The sequence below is a fragment of the Vombatus ursinus genome, unplaced genomic scaffold (genome assembly GCF_900497805.2).
Source record: "Vombatus ursinus unplaced genomic scaffold, bare-nosed wombat genome assembly UNPS02014909.1, whole genome shotgun sequence".
Taxonomy (NCBI): domain Eukaryota; kingdom Metazoa; phylum Chordata; class Mammalia; order Diprotodontia; family Vombatidae; genus Vombatus; species Vombatus ursinus.
The window spans coordinates 2,855,596-2,863,399 of record NW_020954687.1 but is presented as its reverse complement, the minus strand read 5'-3'; the positions used below and the strand labels follow the sequence as shown (position 1 = coordinate 2,863,399).

At 37.8% G+C, this 7,804-nt stretch overlaps 1 protein-coding gene across 2 annotated transcripts in view; it reads left to right on the top strand.

The window, feature by feature from the left end:
• CAMSAP2 (calmodulin regulated spectrin associated protein family member 2) overlaps positions 1–7,804 on the top strand; it is a 154,522-nt gene that overhangs the window by 87,775 nt on the left and 58,943 nt on the right. The gene's annotated exons all lie outside the window — the stretch shown is intronic.

Sequence of the window (7,804 nt, the reverse complement as noted above, 5' to 3'; positions counted from 1 at the left end):
TTTTTTTTTTTTTGGTGAGGCAATTAGGGTTAAGTGACTTGCCCAGAGTCACATAGCTAGTAACTGTCAAATGTCTGAGGCTGGATTTGAACTCAAGTCCTCCTGACTCCAAGGCTGGAGCTCTATCTTGCCACCACCATCATTCCCCATTCTGCTCTGGGTCCAGTGAAGCTGCTAATATCAGTGATACTGATGTTGGGCCTAATGGTGATGGTTTCTGGCCAGTTGCCAAATAATGATAATAGGCTATGTGTCTACCAATTGCTCTCCCAAGGGGAGAGCATTCTACAAGGGAAGCCTCTGTGTGGTACATTGATTATATGTATGTCCCTGAACATACCAATTTCAGGCAGAAAGGTAGATTGGCATTTGGGACAAATCTTCCACCAAATACTTCCACAAACTTATAAAAATAAGAAGTATGTATTGATGCTGTTTGATATAGATGCCCCCAGTAGGAATTATCCAAAAAATCACTACTGGAGACACCGGCTGATAGCTAGTGTCAGTGGCCGTTGCCTCAAGATTGGGAGCATGTTTGTTAGCTGCCTGGCTCCCAGCCTTCTGCCCCACTACCACAAAATGACTTCCGCTGAGATGAGTTCATCCTGTTTGAGCAGTCTGACAAAGGAAAGTCTGTACCTTGAGCTCCAAGGAAAGGTCTAAGAGAGTCTGCTGGTCCATCAGTGCCTTCATAAAGCATTTCCACTTAGAACTATAATGATTTTTAGCTAGACCTGCAAACACCTGGAGAAAGTGGCCAAATGACCAAGGGTAGAACCAGACTTGGACTGCTGCTTTGTGAGCTCTATGCCGTAAGTACCACCTCTTTGCTCAGTCACCTTTTCCATCTGCAAGGTCATCTCAAGCTTGGAAAAAGCTTTGCGTTTGGGACCTTTGGGTTTGGAGCTGCTTTTGCACAAAAAATAAAAATAACATCCTCAAAAAACACCTCTAAATGCTGACATCAGTGAGAAAGAGCAGATCAATGAATTGGCAATGCAACTAAGAAATCCCCATTTAAAAACCACATTGAAAATCCTGAAAATCAAAAGAGAGATTAATAAAATTGAAAGAAAACCATTGAACTAATAACAAATAACACTAGAAGCTGGTTTTATGGAAAAAAAAACAATAAAACAGATAAACCATTGGTTAATTTGATTAAAAAGAAAAGAAGAAAACCAAATTAACAGTATCAAACATGAAAGGAGTGATTTCACCACCAATGAAGAAAATATTAAAAATTATTAGGAGCTATTTTCCTGTTTGTCCAATTATATGCCAATCAGTCTGACAATCTAAGCAAAATGGATGAACGTTTACAAAAATATAAATTGGCCAGATTAACAGAGGAGGAAATAGAATACTTAAATAACCCCATCTTAGAAAAAGAAATTGAATATGCCATCAATGAACTCCCTAAGGAAAAATCCCTAGGACCTTATGTATTGACAAGTGAATTCTACCAAACATTTAAAGAACAATTAATCCCAATACTATATAAACTATATAGAAAAATAAGTGAAGAAGGAGTCCTACTAAATTCCTTTTATGACACAAATATGATGCTGAAACTTAAACCAGCAAGAGCCAAAACAGAGAAATAAGAATGTAGACCAATTTCCCTAATGAATATTAATACAAAAATTTTAAATAAAATACTAGCAAAGAGATTACAGCAATATATCACAATATGAACAGATGGTATTTATTTTTTGCCTCTTTTTGTTTGTTTGTTTGTATGATGAGGCAATCAGGGTTGAGTGACTTGCCCAGGGTCTCATAGCTAGTAAGTGTCATGTGTCTGAGGCCGGATTTGAACTCAGGTCCTCTTGACTCCAAGGCCAGAGCTCTATCTACCGTGCCACCCAGCTACCCCTAACAGGTGGTATTTATACCAGGAATGCAGGGCTGGTTCAGTATTGTGAAAACTATCAGCATAATTGACCATATCAATAACAAAACCAACAGAAATCATAAGATTATCTCAACATATGAAAAAAAGCCTTTAACAAAATACAACACCCATTCCTATAAAAAAACACTAGAGAATATAGAAATAAATGGAGCTTTTCTTAAAATGGTAAGTAGTGTCTATCTAAAACCATCAGCAAGCATTATCTGAAATGAGGATAAGCTAGAAGCCTTCCCAGTAAGATCAGCCCATTATCACCAAGCAAGGGTGCCCATTATCAGCACTATTATCCAATATTGTGCTAGAAATGTTAGCTATAGCAATAAAAAGAAAAAGAAATTGAAGGAATTAGAATAGTCAATGAGGAAACAAAACTATCACTCTTTGTAGGTGATATGATGACATGCTTAGAGAATCCTAGAGAACCAGCTCAAAAACTAGTTGAAATAATTATTAACTTTAGCAAAGTTGCAGAATATAAAATAAAACCATATAAATTACTAGCATTTCTGTATATTACCAACAAAGTCCAGCAGCAAGAGATAGAGAAATTCCATTTAAAATAATTGTAGACATATAAAGTATTTGGGAGTCTGCCAAGACAAACCCAGGAACAATATAAATGCAATTTAAAAAATCTTCTTTAGCAGACTCTTGGAAGACACTTGGAAAATGTTTTGGTTATGTACTCAAACACATTTTTATAATTTTTAAACACTTTTTAAGCATTAATACTTTAAATGTTTTGTACATTATACTTAGAACTTCTTAAATAACTTTATATAACTTTAAAGTTTTAAGTTTATAAATTCTATTTTAGTAGCTCATTTATTCACTTAGTGGATTATGTAATATCTTTTGTTATTTTGCCTTTCTCCTGTTGTCAGCCATTTGGTAATTTTTGCTACTCATTAACATAAACAGAGAAAGGAAAAAGGGGGAAATATAGTCAGTTATGCTATTTATTAGCTACTCTGATAGTTTAAGTGGGAAGAAGGACTTTGGAGTTTAATGACTTGGGCTAAATGGATTAACCTCATTGCTTGATACTTAATGTATATTTTAGGAGTTGCAGACAGAGACAAAACTATACTCTTTATAAACATTTTTTCTTGAGAAACCTGAAATACAGTTTTGGTCATGACTAATATGGAAATTTGTTTTGCTTAACTATGCGTATTTATTGCAAGGATTTCTTTTTCTTTTTTTTCAGGGAGTGAGGGGGAGGATATGAAGATGAGGAGTTGTTATTTTTATTGAAATATTACCAAAATCAGGGCAGCTAGGTGGCACAGTGGATAGAGCACCGACCCTGAAGTCAGGAGGACCTGAGTTCAAATCCGGCCTCAGACCAAACACTTGACACTTACTACCTGTGTGACCTTGGGCAAGTCACTTAACCCCAATTGCCTTGAAAAAAATAAGAAACATTACCAAAATTAAAAATAAGCAAGACATAGTAACAATAGCAAAGAAATAAAAATATTGTAATTATTAAATGAATGAATAAAATAAGAATTTAGTTGGAATTTCATAAATAAATAGAGTTATAGAGGCAGCATTGTATAGTAGATAGGGCACAGTACTTGAAGTCTGGAGGACCTGGGCTTACTAGCTGTATGAACCTGGTCAAGTCACTTAAAGTCTTTGTGCCTCATCTACGAAATGGTCCTGAGGATTGAGATGCCATTACTGTGCCCATGAGGTCAACGTGACAAAAAAAAGTTCCCATATGTACCAAAATATTTGTATTATTTTTTTATGTTAGTAAAGAATTGGCAACAGAGTAGATGCTCATCAACTAGAGATTGACTTGCACTTTAGAAAGATCCCTTTAGCATCTGAATGGAGGATGGACTGGAGTGGAGAGAGACTTGAGGCAGGGATAACAACCAGCAGGCTACTGCAATAGTCCAAGTGTGAAGTAAATGATAAGATCTTGTAGCACTGTGGCGGCATTGTGAGTGGAGAGAAGGAAGCAGTAGCTAAACAAATTGCGGTACGTGAATGTAAAGGGGTATTACTGCACTGGAAGATAACAACAAACATGTAGACTTAAAAGAGGTATGGGAGTCAAGTATGACACAGAGGTTGTTAAATTGGGAAGACTGTGGTACTTTTTGACAGTGATAAAGAATTTTGGCAGTTGGGTTTGAGATGGAAAAGATCCATTTCTGGAATATCTAATAGGTGTAGGATTAGAACTCAGAAATAATGCTGTGCTTGATCGTTAGATCTGAGAATCATCTTCTTGGTTAAACTCATGGGAGCTGATGAGGGCACCAAGTGAGAGAACATATAGAGAATATAGAAGATAGGTATAGAGAGTTGGGGTACACTCGCCATTAGGCTGTATATTAAGGATGATGCACCAGCAAGAGGAGAAGGTAAAGTAGCATGGGCTTAATGTGGAGAACGTAATGGGGTGGAGGTATTGGAGGTCACAGGGAGAGGACTAAGAATTGATTTAGGAGAGCAGTAAGGCATAGGGATCTGTAATGATCAGGAAGAATGGAACATTTGTGGATGATGGCAAAATCTACAATCTGACTATCCTTGTGTGTGGCTGAGGTGGAGTTGAGGAGTAGATTCTATTCTTTGAAGAGAGTAATGAACCTGGAATGTTAAGATGTTAAAGGAGTATCAACATATATGTTGCTATGCCATCCTCCTTTTCTGCTCTTTTTATTTTGTACATGAAGCTGTTTGGTTTTGTTGATGTTTGATTTGTAATACACTTTAAAAAAATGTGTTATGAAGTGTATCTTGAAATCTCCAAGTATAAGGTCAGACAATGAGAGAAAGACAGTGAACCAGGTACTGAATTCCATGAGAAAAGAGATAAAATGACCTGGGTGACGGTTCATAGACTACAGTCACCATAATCTTAAGTTGGGTGGTAAATTTTGATCTCCTGAACTTCAAAGGAAGAGAGGTTTGCTGAATGGTGGCAGCACCAAAGTGACAGTGAGCAGCAAGGAAGTTAGTAAAGAATGACGTGAGAAGATGGGGAGTGGGCAATTGAAAAGTGAAGGGCCTCATGATCGTGCCGTATGAGGGACTAGTTGAAGGAATTGGGGATATTTAGCCTGGAGAAGAGAAGATAGGGGATGGACATAGTAATTGTTTCCAATTTTTTTGAAGGAGTATCATTTAAAAGAAAGAAGGAAGACAACAAGCACTTACTAAGCACCTACTATGTGCCGGGTCTTATGCTCAGCTTTTTACAGATATTATCTCTTTTGATCCTCACAGCAACTCTGGGAGGGAAGTGCTGTTATCATTTCTTATTTTACAAAGGAGGAAACTGAGACAGAGGTTAAGTACCTTGTTCAGGGTCACATAACTAGCAAGTGTCAGGCTAGATTGGAACTAGGGTCTTCCTGACTCCAAACTCAGTGTTCTGTACCACCCAGCTGCCTCAACTTGTTTTGCTTGGTCCTGGGGCATAGAATTAAGAACATTGGTTAGAAGTTGTAAAGAGGCAAAATTAGATTTGCTGTAAGGAAAAACTTAGTAAGAATTAGAGCTATACAGAAGTGGAATGTTCTTCCTTAGGAGATGGTGGGTTTCTTCTCCTAGGAGGCTTTAAGGGAGAGGTTAAATGACTATATATGTAGATTATGTTGTAGCAGTTCAAGCATAGATTGGATTAAATGACCTTTGAAGTCTCTCAATACAAATACTATGAGGCAGAAAAAGTAGAAGGCATGATTGAAGAGCAATGAGTAGACTGTTTATCCTTCATTCTTGAAGAGGACCATGACATCAGGAAGGTGATGCCATAACTTTGCAAGTGAAATAGATTTAAGTGAAGGAGGGCTGTGCAAAGTCACAGGCCTTACTTTCTCCTCCAGAACCATCTGGGTCCAGTGACAAGATATAGATCAGGATGATTGGAGATGGCCCTAGATGCAGTGAGAGACCATGGCCTTTTTAAGCTAAGGTCTTTCCCAGGTCTTAGTTTGACTGAGGCAGTGCCCATTCGGCAATTAAGGCTAGGTAAGAAATGAGGCAGAGAATGGCCTCTTTTACCTAATCCAAAAAAAAAAAAAATCTATCTGAGAGGGGAAGACCCTTGGGGTTTCTGGCCAAAACAAATAATTTCTATTTACATTCACTTTGAGCCAAACAGTGAATAAGTGGGGCTTGGTCTGGGACTTGTTATTGGCCAATCAATGAGAAAAAGTAGAAAGCATGTTTGAGGAGCAGTGAGTAGACTGGCTTAGCCAGAGCAGAAGGGAATACTTAGAAAGAAGACCTAAGTATGAGTTCTTTTATTCTTTTAAATTGACAGTATTCATTAACCTATTTGTTGGTTGCTTATTTGATAACTTCGTTTTTTACTATGTTTTGCTTAGAAATGTAGAGTGCTTTTCTATTGTGACATTTGCTACATTGTAAAGAGAAACAATCTTAGGCCTTTTGCAGGAGTGGAAATCAAATGAGGCCATTACTTTTGCATAATAGATAATTATTTAGTTCTAATTGCATTTGCCTTAAAATGAAGCCTCTAGGGGCAGCTAGGTGGCACAGCAGATGGAGCTCTGGCCTTGGAGTCAGGAGGACCTGAGTTCAAATCCAGCCTCAGACACTTGACATTAGCCGTGTGACCCTGGGCAAGTCGCTTAACCCTGATTGCCTAACTAAAAAGCAAAAAACAAAAACAAAAATGCAGCCTCTAAATAAATTATATTTTCCATACCATGGCTCAGTTTCTTGCCTAATACATTGTAATCTTTGGCAGTACTTTTTTTAGTACTTGTTCACTGTCACTTTTGCCCATGTGAATCCCAGAAGTGGGTAGCAGTCATCCATTTTGATAAACTTCGGGAAGTTGTCCATTATAGCTTTATTATCTGACCCCAAAGACAATAGACACCTATTATTCTCAGGCTGAAAAACAGCTGCTTTAACACCTTTAAGCAAGGAATCACCAGCTACTGCTATTCTTCTCTCCCTCCTTTGACTCTTATTTCTGGCCGTAAATCCAGGACTGAGAGGTCAAGGCTAGAGACTAATATTTGGGAGTCATCTTCATAGAAGTGATAGCTGAAACTGTAGCAAGTGCCTCCATGTAAGGGAAGATGCCCTGACAGTTGTTGCTATTAAAAATTGTAATGAGATTATCTTGGGAATTAATGGATTCCCTTTTACCAGAGGTCTGTAAGGGGCTGCTACATTTCTGTTTGTCTTGGATGTTTCAGAGGGACAGGTCCTGTTTAGGATTGGTCATATGCTGACCAATCACTAAACATTTATTAATCACCTTTTATGTGATGTATGTATCATGCCAGGCACTGGAGATAGAAAGACAAAAGCTCCTTTCCAGTTTCTTTAATTCTGTGTGAAATTGCTGAAAATAATTGTGTAAACAAAGAAATGAGAAGGTGACTCTGAATGTATCCTGGGGAATGTTATCATCATCATCATTAATAACAATGTTAATAGTAATAGTTATCATTTTCATAGCAATTTAAGGCTTGCAAGTTCTTTCACCCATATACAACAAGCCTGTGAGATAGGTACTATTATTATGTCCAGTTCTTAGATTCAGAGGTAGAGACTACATCAGTCAGTAAACATTTATTATATTTAGCACTTACTGTGTTCCAGACTCTCTGGTTAAGTGCTGGACGAGAGTTGAGAGATAAAATTATTTTCCTAGCATTACAAAGCAAATAAGTGTGTAAGGCAGGATTAAAACTCAGGTTTTCCTGAATCCAAGTCCAAGTCTCTTAACCAGTAGAGCCACCTAGCAGAAGGAAGAATAGTCAGTGGAGGGGCAGCTAGGTGGTGCAGTGGATGGAACACTGGCCTTACAGTCAGGAGGACCTGAGTTCAAATGTGGCCCAGACACATTACACTCCCTAGCTGTGTGACCTT